The sequence below is a fragment of the Cetorhinus maximus genome, chromosome 20 (assembly GCF_964194155.1).
Source record: "Cetorhinus maximus chromosome 20, sCetMax3.hap1.1, whole genome shotgun sequence".
Classification (NCBI taxonomy): domain Eukaryota; kingdom Metazoa; phylum Chordata; class Chondrichthyes; order Lamniformes; family Cetorhinidae; genus Cetorhinus; species Cetorhinus maximus.
Window position 1 is genome coordinate 64,086 of NC_135898.1, and position 18,081 is coordinate 82,166.

The 18,081-nt window shown below is 44.0% G+C and overlaps 2 non-coding genes across 2 annotated transcripts; one reads left to right on the forward strand and one right to left on the reverse strand.

Annotated features, from left to right (window-relative positions):
• The first annotated feature begins 3,194 nt into the window (after positions 1-3,194).
• Positions 3,195-3,266, forward strand: trnad-guc (transfer RNA aspartic acid (anticodon GUC)). Its single transcript has one exon. It is a non-coding gene; the product is annotated as a tRNA-Asp (tRNA).
• A 13,769-nt stretch (positions 3,267-17,035) lies between these two features.
• Positions 17,036-17,109, reverse strand: trnai-aau (transfer RNA isoleucine (anticodon AAU)). Its single transcript has one exon. It is a non-coding gene; the product is annotated as a tRNA-Ile (tRNA).
• Positions 17,110-18,081: the final 972 nt, after the last annotated feature.

Consider the following 18,081-nt stretch of genomic DNA (forward strand, 5'->3'; position numbering starts at 1 on the left):
AACAGTGTCATTCACCCGGGCCTGGGTTGGAGACTAGCCGACTGCTGTTTGCAGAGATAACGGACAAGCTGGAGGATGGGGAAGAGGAGGAACCACCTACAGCCAGGACCGTGTCAACCTCCACCAGAGGCACCGAGCGGTGCTCAGCATTGGTGAAACCGGACACTCTGTACAGTGACAGGGGAAAGGAGCCGAGTGAGCCAGCCAGAGGGAAGGGGGCAAGGCAGCAGGAGGCTGAGACTCAACGTTTAGCCCCCATCAGAATGAAAACTGCCACATCAGGCCAATGAGACACAAAGCCCCTCACCAGCTGCATTCACAGCCACATTCTGCTGGACTTCACTTGGTAACAGCTGAACTTACATGGGTGGGTAATGCACATGCACAGTCCAGCATCGCTGATCCAACACCACTTTACCCATCTCCATACATACTAGAGTTCAGCTATCGGGTGTGACAGGCTGAAATGGAAGCCGTGAGACAGGAGAATGGTATCCTGTGTGTAGAGAACGATAGACCGCGGGACCAATTGAACAGCTGGGCCAAGGTACGAGCATGTCCTCTGTGTGACAAGCTGGGTAAGAATTATCTGTCCCATGCTGCACCCCACAAATCAGCAGCTTCCTCTACAGTGTGTGATTGACGGGTCCCTGCACATTATGATGAATTGTTTGAGGCGCCTGAAAACAGATTTGTGTGAATAGAGATCCTGTCATTGAATGTAGTGAAATTCACATGGATCATCCCGGCAGCACACCTCCCCCCCCCAACCCCCACAACCCCCACCCCCCACCCCGCCCCCCCACCCCGCCCCGGTTCCCCCGCCCCCTCCACGGCTTCTGAATTTATAGCCTTTGGATTTGTCTGGGGAGCAAGATAATGTAATCTGCGAGTTTCCTCTTTCCATTGAAGTTGTGAATCCTGGAAAGCTACATCCCATGCGGGGCAGTTTTGGTCCCTTGGGGGGCAAGGACAGTGGAAATTGACAGCAGGAGTGAAGATGAAAAGTGGGTGAGTGCTTGTGGAACTCTCCCTCCATTATGTGAACTTAGGTCAAACTGAGAGGTCACATCATGTTCTCACCCTAGACTTTCCAGAGAATATACTCACAAGCAATGGATCAGAGAGAATAGGGGCTACATCAATGAACTGGCCTTTTCCTCTGGTCATATCACTGGATTAATAATCCAGAGAGGCTAATGCTCAGGGGATACAGGTTCAAATCTAAGTACAGCAGCTGATCGAATTTCAAATCAGTTGGAAAATTCTGGGATATAAATCTAATTTAAATAATGCTGACTCACATTAGACTATCATCAGTTATTGCAAAAACAAAAATCAGGTTCATAAAAATCCTTTAAGGATGGAAACCTGCAGTTCTTACCAAGTCTGGCCTGCAGAAATGTGATTGACTCTTAACCATTCTCAAGGGATGGGGATGCCGGCCTTGTCAGGGATGTTACATTGGAGAGAATAAAGAAAGTCCTTGCTCTGCCGTTCTGTAAGGCATATAGTGGCCTGCCTAGTTCAGCCTCGAAGCTTTGAGTGATTCTTGTCACCAGGTTGGGAATTTAAATGAGAAATCGCAGCGATCACGCTTTGACTCACTCTTTATGATGGTTCAATGTCGATCACTGAAACATTTTAAAAAATATTTTGCAAACAGACCAGCAGTTATTCCCAGCATTATGCAGACCTCAGGGGGTAACGGCCAATCAACCACCCATGAATGCCGAAATTACAAAGTTGCAGGGCCCTCAAGAATCCATTTTCACACAAAGGATACCTGCTGGAGGCAGGATTGAAGAGTGGGAGTGGGAAAGGAGATTTGACGCAAGTACAATTCACTCAGGAAATGAAAGCACATTGTCTAGTTTTCACATCTCATCGTGTTTTAGCAGCAACACACATTTGCAGCCATCGGACTATCAGGGTCTCAAATTAATCCCTAACTTTCAGAACCCTAGGCACGAGAAGGTGGAACTGCAACATCGTCAAATGTTTTTTGTAGCGCCGGAACAGTTGGAGACTCTGAAAAATTTAGAAAAGAGAAACCTGGTTATAAGCCGCCTGGTGCATGCACTCTTCACTAGTGATGTCCTGCACAACTCAAGCTGCAGGGGCGCAGCTTCTACAGCAGGCGGGAGGAAGCCTTTACCCTTGAAGGTCATTGAGACAGTCAAGGGTGAGTGCATATAACAACCAGTAACCAGGCATTTATAAAGCAAGTGAATGTAATTCCCAGGAGCTGCTGGGTGGTGAACTAAACACTCGGTCTGGGTCCAAATGTTTCACTCAAACAGTCTCTGTCTTGTGATTTTAATAAGCGAATGGGTTACATTCTCGGAGTTCATGAGACAGCACCATCGACAGGATGGGGAACCAGTGACGGGAGAGACAGAGCTGAACCGAATAATAAACAGCTGCTGCACAAATGCAAGACGGCGGCCCAGCAGGAGGCTGGACACAATAATGACAGGGGGCGGGGGGGGTTTCCCCGTCACTGCAGGGTGAACATAAATATATTCACCTTTCATTTTAACATTTGGGTATTTTTTTTCACTCATTGGGATCCTGGTCGGGAAATGTTTCAGGAGAAAAAATAAATCCCTATCATTATTAAAAGTCCCACATTGGGGTCAGAAGAAGTGTTATTTTGCCAGGATTTGCCACAAAGCAGATAACCTGAATTGATGACATTTTCATTGTCTCCGAACTCTCCTTGACTTTCACTGCGGGTACAGAATTTACATTTTACATTTTTTACATTTACATTTTTTCGTCAGTCGTGCTCATTATTGAGCATAGGCGTGTGCCGCGTATTCACTGACAATTCCCCATATTGGCAACTCCCCAGGAAGTTTGGTGTGAGTGTTACATCCGCGGATCTCACTGGCGGTCAGATTTTCCCATTGATAAACCGAGACACTACACAAAAGAGGAATGCTTCACGATATGAATGTGCTGATCGGAGGACAATTTAATTTCTTTCATTCAACAAATCTATCAATTTGTGGGTTATTAAGCATCATAAGTTCCTGACAGCAATTGAACAACAGAGAGTTCAATTAGAAGTCTCGGAAACAACTGATGGAAGCCCCCTCCAGTCCCACATTTTGCTACTGCAGCATTTTCATTGGTTACTGAGTGAAGTTAACCCCAGGTTTCTCTACTCTGTGCCAAAGTTCCGTAGCTCCTCGTTAGTATAGTGGTTAGTATCCCCGCCTGTCACGCGGGAGACTGGGGTTCAATTCCCCGACGAGGAGGAGCCGTAGTCCTGTTATCTTTACACGAGGAAGTACGAAATTGGAAATGCCTTGGGAATTGTTTTATATACAGGAGAGAGTGCAGATAAAGATTTCTTCTCAGCGACAGGGAGATTCAGGAACAGCGGTAGTTTCTAGAGATCCCGGAATATTAAACTTCCTTGAGAGGAACGGCCCTTCACACCAACAGTCAGCCGACCGTTCCCGATGTGTCCGAGCAACCGACGCTGCCTCTTTCACTTAAACTGGGCTGAATCGGAATTTCAGTGAAATCAGTGAATTGGTAGCTTGAACCCAGGACAGCTTGCTAAAAGAAGGTATTTTAAAACCGAGAGGAACCGGCCACACTCGATTTAGTAATGACTAACGAGGCAGAATTCATTAGCAATCTGACAGTAAACGCGCATCTTGTAAACAGTGAGTCTAACATGACAGAGTAACTTACATTATAACCTCTGCCACCATTTTGTTCATTTATTAAACGTAAATTTTTCCATTTATTTCCTTTGCTTTTTGACGGCAGCATTTCAGGATTCTGCCTTTCATCTCAGGCCCCCTCGCAACTTTTCCTTCCTTATCCCATTGCCTCTCCCTCAGTGAACACGATGATTCTCCTAATTCCAGCTCTATGTTCTGGTCTCTGCACTATCAGCAGCTCCTTGGCACAGAGATTATTTTCTCTTTTGATGTTTCATTGAGTAAAATTTGAAAGATGGTGAAGGCCATTCATATTCCTTTCTCTTCCTCCTCGCCAATCATTCAGTTTTCTTCCTCTGTAAATCTGTTTGTCTCTTGAACTCCCTCCAAACCCTCTTCAATTTCCGACACAACTCAGTCCCTATATTTAACCAACTGACTGTTGCTTTACCGAGGTCTTTCCTCATGATTGCAGGAGGGATTCGATACATTTTTTTGTAACTTGAACAAGTAAGATCAGCCCAAAACTATTTCCGCTGACTGGGAATCCAGGAACCAGTGCCACCGTCAAAGGGTTAAAGTCAGGGTTTTTACCGAGGGAATTAGAAAAAAAGAATTCTACACACAAAGTGTGCGAGAACTTCTGTACACGACAATTTATCTGCGTCAAAGAATCATAGGACAATTTGCAGGATTCCAACCTACAATCTTCTAATAACCTTACACGACACAGGGAAGTTAAACCTCTCACCTAATAGGCCCTCCGACCATAACATCAACAATGCAACAAATATCATTTCTTTTTCCGTAACGTTCAGGAACCTGAATCAGAAGGTAGAGAGCGCATATTGCCCACATGTCTGAACCACTCCTGAATCTGAGTTATCATATTTTCTGTAAACCTTGTTTGTTATTGTGTTGTCTAAACACTGAACCACAATGAACTCACCAGGATCCCGATATTGGAGTTACTGACAGCTGTCAGTTCTCTCAGTGTTAAAAGATGGGAATCGGGCGGAATTGGGGACAACACATTCCCAGGGAGACCGAGTCCTCACTAAACTACCGGGAGGGGTAGAGTCAGTAACAGAACAACTGTGACACTCCGCCCTGTTCACTGACTCTTTATCCCTCTCAGTGAACCCAGTGCCAGGAATTATTGATATGAATGGTTCATGAACAGCAAATATCCTGCAGGGAATTATCCCAATTGGGCGACTTAAAGGGGCAAATGTCAGCTTTAAAGGGTCTCAGTCCTTGGCCACAGTTTGGGCCATTTTGTTCAGCTTCTGATTGCAGTGAAATGTGAAAAGTCCCGCACTGACATAATGTTTCAGAGATACAGACACAGTAACAATCCTAATATTGAACAATAATGGCTGACGCTGTATCCATTTTACCCCCAATATCTCTGATAAAACTGCATGATATTAGACAGACTGACAGGCTGTTATCAGATGAACACTCAGTACTTGAACATCCTAAACATCGGCCAACCCCGATCCTGCCTCAGCTCATCAGCTGCTGAAACCCTCATCCATGTCTTTGTTGACTCTCGGCTTGACTATTCCAGTGTTCACCTGGCCGGCCTCCCATCTTCCACCCCACACATACCTGTGCTCATCCAAAATTCTGCTGCCTGGAACTTCACCTGAATCAAGTTCAGTTCACCAATCATCCCCGTGTTTGTTGACCGACACTGGCTCCTGTCCCGGCAATGCCTCAATTTCAAAACCCTCACCCTTACTTTAAAATCTCTCCCTGACTTCACTCCTTCATTTCTCCGTAACCTCCTCCAACCCAACAAGTCTTCCAGATTCCTGCTCTTCTGCTATCTTGTACATTCCGGGTTTTAATCTCTATAGCATTGACAACCGTGCATTCAGCTGTCCTGGTCTAAAATTCTGGACTCCCTCCCTAAACCCCTCCACTTCTCCAGCTCCCTCTTATCTTTAGGAAGCTCCTTAAAGTCTACTTCTCTGAGAAAACTTTTGTCACCAGACCTAATTTCTCCTTCTTTGGCTGAGCATCAGCTTTATTTTTTAACGATAATGCTCCTCTTAAGTTCCTTGGAAAACTTTGCAGCTGTGAAAGTACCGAGTTCAGCGATGGTGGTATAGTGGTGAGTGGTTTTGCTTTGCAAGCAGTTGACTCTGGTTCAATTTCCTAACATCGCAGTTTGTTGATTTTTTAAACATCTCAAATCGGAAACCCCACACTTGGATCTGTATTTGATCCGTTTCGGTGAGATTTTGCACGGAAATCACGCGCAGGTGTAATTCAAATAAAAAGGTTTACAACTTTCACTTATCTTCCATTTAAAACATAACTCAGGCTTGTTCCTCATTGCTGATAATGAAGGTTTTCCCTGAACTTTAGTGTGGTGCTGGGATAGGATTACTCGGATTTAGTAAAATTCACCAATTCTCTGAAAGTTTTCCCTCTGCTGCTTCGTAATTCTTTATTTGAATGTCGATTCCAGCACAGAGATTGTTTTATTGTTCAGAAAAGGACAGACTGCTCACGCTGGGAATCTGAAATAATAACAGAAGGTGCTGCAATCAGCTCCCACAGAGCAAGGTTAGTAAATATTTCAGGCCTATCGAAGGTTTCAATAATTGACCCGCTAACCGAAACTATCAGAACAGCCGAATTTTTCCCGCATTTTTCCATTTTTTGAGATGAGTTCTTTCAATATTTCACCTCTTTCCCAACTCAATGTTTCCTGTGAAACTTTCAAGGCTGTGCTCAGTTCCTTGCGTATTTATGTTTTATCTGAAGTGATGTAGGTCATATCCTGAGAAATCAGACTGAAATCCTGCTTATTCTAGGGTAAGATGTACTTGGGTTTTGTAATCTGCCTTTCAGGGATAGCAGCATGTCTTACTAGAAGGGAAATGGGCCGTGAAATCCAGTCTTAGTTTCACTGCTGCCTGTGAGCAGAACAAGGCACAGCTGTGATGTCTTCAAGCGTTCTACCTCCGGACAAGTATTTATGTGTCCCTAATCTAAATATATGAAACCGCACCAATAACCCCCGCGTTTGCTGACCTAGAAAACTCGCTCGTGACCCGCCAATGCCTCCATTATAAAATTCTCATTCTCAATTTCAAATCCCTCCATGACTATTTTCCTCCCTTATATAAGTGGACCTTGGAAATCGCTTCACTTGAATTAGAGCCGCGTGTGTTTTTGGAACAAAATCTCAACTCATCAGAATCAACTCCTGCTTGGAGCTCCTGAACTCAGAAATCTAAAATGTACAAACTGCGATTGTTGGGAATAGAACCCAGATCAACTGCTTGAAAAGCAGCTATGCTCACCACCAGGACACCACAGCTGACGACATGCAATTGATGGGGCAAAGTATCTCAAAGCATTAGCCATATATTTGAATGGTGGTTGGCGCCTCCATCATTATAACAACAGAAAATGGTGTTCAGCGGTGGTCAGACAGCCTGGCATTAAGATTAACTACAGATGCGATTGGTGAACAGTGTCAGGTTATGCTACATGGCATGAGGCGACTCTTGAAGTTTTGCTCAGACCTAAAGAGAGCCGAAGGTCGGAAAGCATTAAGAAGGCAGAGCGCTGACTGTACAGAAAAGCTTGTAAAACAGAGTCAGATAGTGTTCAAATGAAGCGCAGGGAAGCAGACGGATCACTCATGGTGAGATTGCAGTGCATGGCCTGTCAGTTCAGTGAGTGGGAGAGGGTATCAAAAGGACCAGCTCCATATTAGGTCAGTCAAGAAAGGCGACTGACCAGGGCGTGGACCGGATTGATAGTGAGTGAGGGAGAGTCAAAGAAAGAAAATAAATAAACAAAACTGCATAAACATCAGGCCAGAGAAGGCTGCGATTATATTGGCACAACTTTGGAAATGTCAGCAAAAGCAGCCACAGTGACAGTCATTCCAGGTACTACAGAAGAAGGAAGGTCAAAGGACTTTGTCAAAATGTCCACAAAATTCCCCAGATTGAATTCGGATGCAGCTGACCTAACACCCGAATTCAAAAAGTTTAAACAGAGCTACGGTTTCTTAATTCAGGTGTGCCTGAGCCAGACAAGCAAGCCATTAAAATTCGCCTAAATTTGAGAATGAAGGTCTACGCAGGCTGAACATGTCAAGATTAACAGCAGAAGAGCTAAAGCATGCGCAAAGATATGGGTTATATTGGAAGACCGGTTCAGAATCACGTTCAACTTCAGAATTCATCATCGACATGTCATGTCATTTCCACCACAGACCATACCCATGGACAACTTCATCAACAGATGCAGAGAAAGGGGTCCATCGTATGATTTTTCAAGTGCAGAAATAGTCGGCAGAATTGTTCAGTTGTTAATCGCATGGACACGTCCCAGAAAGACCTGCAAGACAAGCCCAAAATAAATAGCATCAAAGAGATAATCAAGGATGGACATAAGTGTGAAATGAGCTTCGCTGGTCAACGAAGCTTAAAGGTTCCAAGTGCAACACCGACTGTTGATGCACTCGAACCAAGCAAAGCATGTGCAAGTCAGGAGGACGCAGTTACAATGCTGTGTGAACAGGCCTTGATTTATTCGCGCAGCTTCCCCTTCCAGTTAGTTGTTTAATTGTTCACCACCATGCATAACTCGATGTGGCAGGACTGCAGAGCTTCGATCTGATCCAGTGGTTGTGCCGTCGTTTCGAAAGTGATTGCCTGTGAGGCAGGAGACAACATTTTTTCATGGCACAATGTGCAGGGCTAGGGGGAGAAGCCAGGGAATGTCTCACTCGGAGATCTGCTGCAGACAGGATGGACTGAGTGACCTTCTGCTGCGCTGTAACATTTCTGTATTCCTGTGGGTACAGTAAAGAATAAAAAAATGTGTCCAGATGAAGTTTTGAGTGGCAGCATCGCAACCACCTAAATGTAACATGATTTAGAAAGAAAGAACCGTGACAAAACCAAACCAGGAAAATAAAAATAGGCGCAAGAACCAACATAGAGGCAGATGTTATGGTGTAAATTTCTTGAACTCAATGTTGAGTCCAGAAGGCTGTAGTTTAGTTGTTTCCCTCGAAGTTTGCTGTTACTGAGGCTAGTTAGCTCCTGGAATATGTTCAATGATGTTGCGTCTACTTGGTTACTAACTCCATCTGCTCGACTTTCCCTCATATTCCTTAATACCCTCCTTTAACAAAACTCGATCAATCTCAGATTGAAAATATAACAATCAATCAAACATTAGATTCTGTTCACAGAATGTGACCCTGAAGTTCTAGCGCATTTTGTGTGTAGAATTGTTTCCTAATTTCCATGCCGGAATCTCTGGTTTTAATGTTTACACTCCGAGATTACCAGCCAATAGAAATAGGCTCTTCGACTGACTGATCTGTTTCCCTTAGCATCTGGTAAGCTTGTGTCAAATCACTGCAGAAATCAGGAAGGGGGACTTCATTACTGGGGCAGTCAGTGGCTTCAGCATAGGGACTGAGCTGTGGTTTAGTGTTCGGAATTGTGGAGCGTTAGGAGGGAGTTCACGAGACAAACAGATCTATGGAGGAAGACAACTGGAAGATTAGCAAGGAACAAGAGCGAGGAATATAAATATTGTTCGCAACTTTTTCGCAAACCGTTCAAATTGAAAAGGAAAACAGTGTAGTCACTGGAAAAGTGAAAAAAAAAACAGAAACAAAAAAAGGACCCAAAAATGTTTAGGAGGTCACAGAGCATCAGTGTAGACAAACACAGTGAACTGTTCAGGTCGATGGCTTTTCATCAGAACAGAAGAAATGGAGAAGGAGACAATGTTTAAACCAGTGGAGAGCTGGAGGGCGCAGGGTTAACAAAAGAGCTGAGTGAGGGTTTTTGGTGGGGCGGTGGGTTGTTGGGGTGGAGGAGGGAAAAGGTTTCATGGGACACAAGCTGAACATAATTGTAATGGTTCTAGTAAAAAAAACAAAGGATGTGTCCAGATGAGATTGTGAATGGCTGCATAGCAATCGGCTCTTTTATTTTTAATGATAACGCTCTTTGTAAGTGTTTTGACATTTTTCCCGCCATTGAAGGGCCTGTAATCAGCGTTAGTGGGGGATATAATCTGTCTTCCGCGCAGCTGATTCGTGTTCCATTCCCGCCAATCGCTGTTTGAGGAAGCCATGCCGACTCGAAACGTTAACTTGGTTACTCTCTCCACAGACGCTGCCAGATCTGCTGAGCTTTTCCAGCATTTTCTGTTTTTTCTTATTGTTAATTTTAAACCTCTCAAATAAGAAACGCCAAGCCCGGAGATTAATTTGATCCGTTAAAGTGAGATTTTGTTCCTAAAACACATGCGGGAGAAATTCTAATGAAAAGATTTCCAACCGCTACTTTCTTCAACACGGATATAACATTCTCAATCCTCAAGTCAGCTGGTAACACTGGCTCTTTCTCTCTCTGTCTCTCTCTCCACCTCTCTATCATTACCTCCGAATCACACACACACAAACACACACACACATGTTCACCACTGCATTTTGTGGCTTTAAATATGATAGATTGCTTTACCCAGGACGATTATTATGCTCGTTTAGATCAGTCGGAAAGCATCTCCTCTGCAACAGCGCAATTATCATTGCTTTGCTGCGCTGTGAATGAGTTTGTGTGTGCATGTCAGAGGCATGGTAGATCTAAGCCTGTACACGTCGTGCAGTTCAATTCGCTCGTTAATGTAGTGTTTAGTATCCCCATTTGTTACTCAGGAGATTGGGGTTCAATTCCCCGACGGGGTGTAAGCTCTGGTATTTATACAGAGAAAGCACGCGAAATTAGAAACAGAATTTGCATTTGGTTGGTATATGGGAGACAGATGCTGATAAAGATTGTATATCAACAGAGTCAAGAATCTGCGGTTGCCTTCAGAGATCCCGGGATATGAGCGCACGTTTAAAAGAAGGGCCCTTAACCCACAGTCAGGCGACATTTCCGTGTGCGCGTTAACACAGAAACTGGCTCTTTCACCTCAAATGGGCTGAATCGGAATTTCTGTGAAATTAGTGGTTTGGTAGATTGAATCGAGGACAGTTTGCTGAAACAAGTTACTTTAAAACCGAGAGGAGCCGGGCTGTGCTCGATTTGGAAATGAATATACACGCAGAATTCATTAATAATCTGACAATAAACGTGCATCTTGTAAACCGTGACCGTAACATGACAGAGTAATTTACATTTTAATCTCTGCCAGCATTTTGTTCATTTTTAAAATTTACTTTTTTCCTTCATTTCCTTTGCTTTTTGACGGCAGCTATTCTGAATCCACCATCTTTTGTTTCCTTGCTTACCCCGTTTCCCCTCCCTCAGTAAACACCAGGATTCTGCTAATTTCAGTTCTATTTGCCGCTCACTGCACGGCTCCTTGACACAGGGATGCTTTTCCCTTTGGGTCCTTCATTGAATAAAATTTGAAAGATAGTGAACGCCATTCATATTCCTCGCTTTTCCTCCTCGCCAATCTTTCAGTTTTCCCCCTCTGGAACTTTGTTTGCTTCTTGAACTCCCCCTTAACCCTCTTCAAATCCAGACACTAAACCACAGCTCAGTCCCTACATTTTACCGACTGACAGCCCCTTTACCGAAACCCATACTCATGATTGCAGGAGGAATTTGATAATTTTTTTGAAAGTTATTTCCAATGACTTGTACCCTAGGACCCAGGGCCACAGGCACGGATTTAAAGCCAGATAACAGTGTAGCTCTCTTTTTAATACTTCCTTTGAACCTGCCGCCAGCACACTCTCAGGCAGTGCATTGCAGGCCTTAACCACTTTTTGCAGGGAAAGTAAAGTATTTCCTCGTGTCACTTTTGCTTTTTTTTAACGAACTACTTTAAATTTCTACCCTCGAAGTCTTGAACATTTCACGAACGGTAACACTTTCTCCCTGTCTCTTCTGACCAGGCACCTCGTGATTTTCAATCCTTCTATCAAATCTCCTCTCAGCCTTCTTTTCTCCCAGGAAAACAGTCCTAAGTTCTCCAATCTACCATCATAACTGAAGTTCCTCATTCCAGAAGTAGTCTCGTGAATCTTTCCTGCCCTCTTTCCAACATCCTTCACATCACCACATCGTTCATAAAGAGCAGCGCCCAGAGCCAGACGGGATACAACAACTGAGACTCAACTAGTGCCTTCTACAAATCCTGTGCACCTCATTCCCATTACAACACTTGGCTGTTGTGCCTATTGTCTCCTGTCCTCACAGACAATCGCTTTCGATGTGATCCCACAATCAAAGGATCAGATTTAAGCTGTGCAGATCTTGCACGTACAATGGCGAATGAAGGTGGAGAATTAAACATCTATAATGGAGAGGAAGGCTCCAAAAATTAATGTTGGCCTTGCCAGCAATTCTCTCACCCGAGAACGGAAAATAGTAAAAGCTGTCGATGTATTCCAAGCCTCACGGCAACCCTAACCTGGGGTCGTGTCCAAGTCCCAGTTGAAAGAATCTCATAGAGACCTCAACTCATTGCCTACACACTGACAGAGAGAACATCATCATAGAATGGGCACAATACGGAAGGCCATTTGGCCCATCCTGTCTGTACTGGCTTTCATAAGGAGAACTTCACCTAGTGTCAATCCTTCGCCTTTTTCCTGATCCCTGCATATCACCGCCCCCCACCCTTTTCAGGACTTCCAAACTTTTCTATTTCCTTGAGTATAGAAGAATGAAGGTTTAAAACCTGTTAATGTGATTTGTTAGGTTAAACACGGAGAAACTGTTTCTCCCGCCAGTAAGAATGGGGTTGAATCTTGACATGTTTTTGCCTCTGATCCACAGTGATCGTGCCAACCAAGGGAAAAATCAGGAAACACTTTTCACACTTAGAGTAGCTGGAAATCCGGAAACAATTCTAAAATCGATCGAAGCTCCCACAATTACGAGATGGTGGGTATTTTTCTGCAAACTAAAGGGTTCTCCGTTTCTTCAGTTCTCCTTGAAGAATTCAACCTCCATGACTCGTTTTGTTGCCGTTTTGCTGGGAGTGAACACCTTGAGCCAAAAAGGCAACGCCCAAACAGCGATGGAAACCTGGACCCTCAGGATAAAAGTCTGATGCTCTACCGACTGAGGCACGCGGGCTTGGTTTCACATGCTTCCCACAGCCGCCTTCACTGTCCACAAAGAGGCATCGCAAACTTATGTTGTATTTCTTTCTTTGGCAGTTCTGTTAATTTTAATATTGCCAGCTTTCACGCTACTTTGTTTTTTCACCTAAATGGAAGGTGAAATCAGATTCAATCGGGATTTCAATGGAACTAATTTACAGGGTAATGGGGAAAAGCTGGATTGTGAACATTATTGACAGATCTATCAAAGAGCATGGACAGACTCGATGGGCCGACAGGCTTCCTTCTGAATGAAAGGATTCCGCGATTCAGGAGTATCATTTCGACATGGGCTGGGAGATTAGAAAAGGGCTCATGTGGTGAAGGTGATGAATAAATGATTCCAGGCAATTGTCTGATGTTTTGTACATTAGATTATGCCTGACATTTTGTACCGACATGTAACAAGGCTGCATTTGTCCAGCTGTGGTTAAGGTGTTGTGCATGATTGTTGTGTATGCGGTTCGGAGTGAACGGTCAAACACTGCACGCAGCCTCCCCAAAATTAAAATGATTATCTTCTCGCATCAGCTCCCTGGCTTGAGAATGCATTAAATTAAACCCATTGACCCGAAGTTTGGAAACACAAATAATTTACTCAGATCAATTAGATAATGTAGATTTGCTAGAAACAGAAAGAACTGCAAAAACAGGTGTTCAGGAAACTGGTTGAAATGTATTTTAACAAAGAACCTGAAATGTTTGGGAGGAAAAGCAGGATTTTCAGCTCAGGAGCATTAACGCGGTTTATCATATGGAGGGTGTTTATCCGCGTGAAAGGATGGTAACAGCTTGTGAAGCTGCATAAACACAAGTTTTTGGACAGGAACTCAAATAAATCAACATATAACTAGTTTGAGAGGCGATGTATGCCAGGGATGTAAAATCGGGTCGGTAATTAACGGCTAAGCTGATAGTTGCAGAACAGACAGCAGCTGTCAACCACAACATCATAAAACTGCCTGAAATAGTGAACAGGCAAATAAAGGGTTTTATTCTGTTTTCCACCTCTGTGTCATTCTGATTCTTGCTGTTGTGAGCCCGGAGTCCCCTGCGGTCTCTGGTAGCTGTTAAAATGCGCCTGATTGTCAAACTATTAAATAATAATATAAAAACAAAACTGAGAGATGGATATAAAATACATCCGAAAAGTCCGCTACCCCGGAAGACGATGGAAAAAAATCCGCGCCAGGGCGGATGTGAACATTGTTAATGATCAGTTTGTTGATCACCCGTTTTTGCAGTTTGTTCAGATGCTGAGAAATGAACGTTTGTGTTCCTAGGCAACCTAAATGGCAAATTTTCCCAATAGATCAGCACAGAGACCGCTGTTATGGTCACTGTAGCAGTTTTCACAGTGACATACTTTGCTTTAAAATTCTGGCCATATATCGCTGACAGTGACAGTGACAATTGAAGATTGGAAATTGGAACTAAATTGCGAATGAGAAGTAAGGCGGCCACTTCAATGCCAACTTATGACGGGTGCTTCAGCGCGAAATGACGTACTGCCTGCTCAACTTCAAGTTTGGTACTGCCATAACAATGACAGTGTTGGAGAGGAATGAATGTGTAAAGACTTTGTTGTATTTTTGATATTCTAATATATGAAGAACATGATCAGTAGATCTGCTGTTTCCAGACACCATATAGACAGAGATATATTTGGAAAGGCCGCAGTTTCTTCTGGCGAGAATAATGATTGTCAATAGGTTCGCTGTAAGAAAGAGGGAAACGAGATCAGTAATAGCGGCAGCCAGATAAATATCACAGTATGTAGAGGGAATGTTCAGATGTGTTCCGACTGAGAATTATGAACTTTGATTCTTTCCTGTCATACATGCAGACACTTTTTCAAAACATTAAATCATTATACGGTCAATATCCTTCCAGTGCATTTCTTTGAAACAGTATCAAGGTAGCAGGGGGGCGGGGGTCACTCGGATTCTGTGTCTGGAATGTTACCGAAGAACGACCCAAGGACCATCGACACTCAGTCCTTGCTGACTGACCGCGCACCAGCCGGAACGTTGGAACTATCGTATTTGTAAATTCAAAGCTTCAGGTTACCGGCGAGCTGGAAGGGAATGAGTTTCCCCAGAGCTGCCTCATTGTTCCGATCTTCACAAAACTGATCAGCAACAACAGGGCTCCCCTTCTGAATGTTCAAAATATTCCGCCGCAAGAAAACCTCAAGCTGAAAACCTTCTCGCCATCAACAGGCTGATATCTTATCCAATCTCCCTTTTTCTATTTATTTCATGAGATATGGATGTGCCTCCACGACCGGTATAAGTTGCTCATCCGAAATTGCCTTGGGAAGCATTGTTAAATTTACAAAGTGAAAGCACTTCAACTATTGAAGTAAAATTAGTTTTGAGATGTTGCCCTGTCCTCAGGATGATGCAAGTGAAGCTTGGAATTGGAACTGAATTGCGAATGAGAAGTAAAACGATCACAGTGTTTGCGAATTATGACGGGATCTTTAGCGAGAAATGACCGAGTGCCTGTTGGATTTTAAATTTGGTAGTAAATGTCGGGGAAGTTGCAAGTGCAGGAAACTGAAAGATATTTCCACCTGGCTCTCAATCAGCGGCTTTAGGCGATTGGAGCAAATTGCGGAACCAGTGAATGAGAGAACAAATAACAGGCCAACTGCCCTTGTGATTTATAAATCTATCCCAGTAACAGTCATAGAGCAAAACTACTAAACCGTGGGGAGATCTCACAGTTATTTTGCGTTGGGTTTACCCTCTGCTGGGTGTCTTCGTCACTAGAATGTCTGAGAGAGATTGGAATTACGACAAGATAGACGGGAAAACATTGGCTTCTCAGCGACCTAGTTTATCCGTCGCTTACAAGTAGCTCAGCAATGAAGTAGACGTTGAGCGGTTCAGTATTTTACTTCGTTCCGGTCATGTTTGAGAATAATTAACAACAAATTAGGAGTATATTGTGCTTTGTGGCCTCGCCAGCAGCTGACTGACTGTTGAGAAATTTAATAATGGATAGACTTTGCTGACAGATGCAGTATTTGCGTGAAATTGTTGTGAAGCGAGTTATTTTTGTCGTGTAGAGGACTGTTGATAACTTTAATACAATCACTTTATGGTAGGCTAGTTTGATTGGTTGCACTGACACTTCCAAGTTGTCTCGAGGTAATTTGTCTGCAGCATTGCAGCGAACGGCAGGCATGGGCACAGTTAACAGCGATGTCACTGCTCGTCTGCAAGTTTTCCGCTGAACAGGGGAAAATATTTGTTGCCATGATGCTGACCGGTTTATTGCACAGAAGTGTGAAAAGAAGGACGGATTTGTCAGGACAAGAGGCAGAAATTTTCCAAAGGCAAGAAGTGCGGAAGAGAAAAAGGCTCAACCTGCGATGCGGCAGGAGAACACGGTCCGATTCGGAATCCTATTCCGATGTGACAGTATAGGAATTACCACTCAACCTCGAACAATGGAACAGTAGAAGGACTGCAACTAAACTGGAAAAGGCACCGAGTTACCATACATCTCCCATTGTCCAATGGGGATCGAACCCGTGAGCTTTAATGATATTAGTACCATCCTCTAACCATTGGAGCTCACTGATCAAAAACAGAAAGTGCCGGGAAAACTCAGCAGGTCTGACAACATCTGTGGAGGGAAAGACAGATTTAACATTTCGAGTCCGTATGACTCTGAAGAGGTTTTTCCAGCATGTTTTGTTTTTGTTTCAGATTTTCAGCATCCGCAGCATTTTGCCTTTATCTCGGAGCGAACTACTCGCCAAGCAGCACGTTTCCTAGTTTGATCAAGTGCTTTTCAAATTCAGTCTGACAGTGAGTGGAGAATTCAGCATTCTTCCTTACCTGACTGACCCCGCACAGGCTGGAACTCTCGTACTTGCCCAGTCAAAGCTTCAGGTTACCAGGGAGCTGTAAGGATATATTTGCCCCAGAGATGCTGGGCAGAGCGTCGTTTGCAAGTGTTCCGTTGTGCAGTAGCAAAGCTTTGTTGTCTTGTCGCCAACAAATTTGTGGCACAGAATTGTTAAAAGAAGGACGGATTTGTCAGAACTAGAGGCAGAAATGTTCCAGAAGGAAGAAGCATGGATGGAAAAAAAACACAGCCTGCAACGCTGCAGAAGAACCTTTCGGTACGCTCTTTCCATGTGACAGCGGAGGAATAACAACTGAACCGGGTCCGGGCTTTAATTACTTCTAAGTCGAATAAAATACGTTGGCCCGTACGGGGATTGAACCCGCGACCTTGGCGTTATTAGCACCACGCTCTAACCATCTGAGCTAACCGGCCACCTGGTAAAGTTTCCCTACTATTGGTTTTCAAACTCGAAGGGCAGTGAGTGGAGGATTCCGCAATCTTCCTCGCTGATTGATCGCGCACAGGCTGGAAATCTCGGATTTGCCCAGTTGAAAGTTCAGGTTACCAGCGAGCTGTGAGGGTATGTTTCTCCCAGAGCTGCTGAATGATCCGATCTTCACAAAGCTGTTCAGCGTCAGGTGCGATCTGCTTCTTGTCAATGATGAAAATAATCTGTCCAAAGCAAACCTTAAGCTGAAAAATCTCCCGTCAATAGGCTGGTATCTATGCAATCTCTTTTCTGTTTATTTCATGGGGTGTGGGCATGTCGCGCATGACCAGTGCAAGTTGCTCATTCACAATTGCCTTCGGAAGGATGTTAAATTATATAAAATATATAAGCACTTCAAACACTGAAGTAAAAATAGTGTGGAAATGTTGCCGTATCTCTAGGATGTAGGTAATTGAAGCGGGTGGATTTCATGGCGAATTGGAAGGAAGTTGCTCACAATCGGGCAAACTCACGGCGGGGGCTTCAACGAGAAATTACCGAGTGCCTGTTGAAATTTACATTTGGTGCTATCATTCGCGGTAGTTGCAATGTCAGGGAACAGAAATATATTTCCGCCTGGCTCTCAATCGATGACTTGAGGCGATCAGAACAAGTTGGGAAAGCGGTAAGTAACAGGCCAACTGCCGCTGTGATTGATGTATTTTTCTGATTAACAGTCATACAGCAGCGCCGCTTCACAAGCCGCAGAACAACATTGTGGGGGGAGCTCACTCTTGTTTTGCCTCGGGTTTACCCTCCTCTGGCTGTCTTCATAACGAAGCGTTCGAGATTGGTTGGAATTAGACGGGGGCGGTATTGATTTCTGAGCCCAGGAGGTTATGTGTCACCAATCAACGGCGTGTAGTTAGAATGCAAAGGTTTCAAATCCGTTGCACTGTTTTGCTGCAAAGATC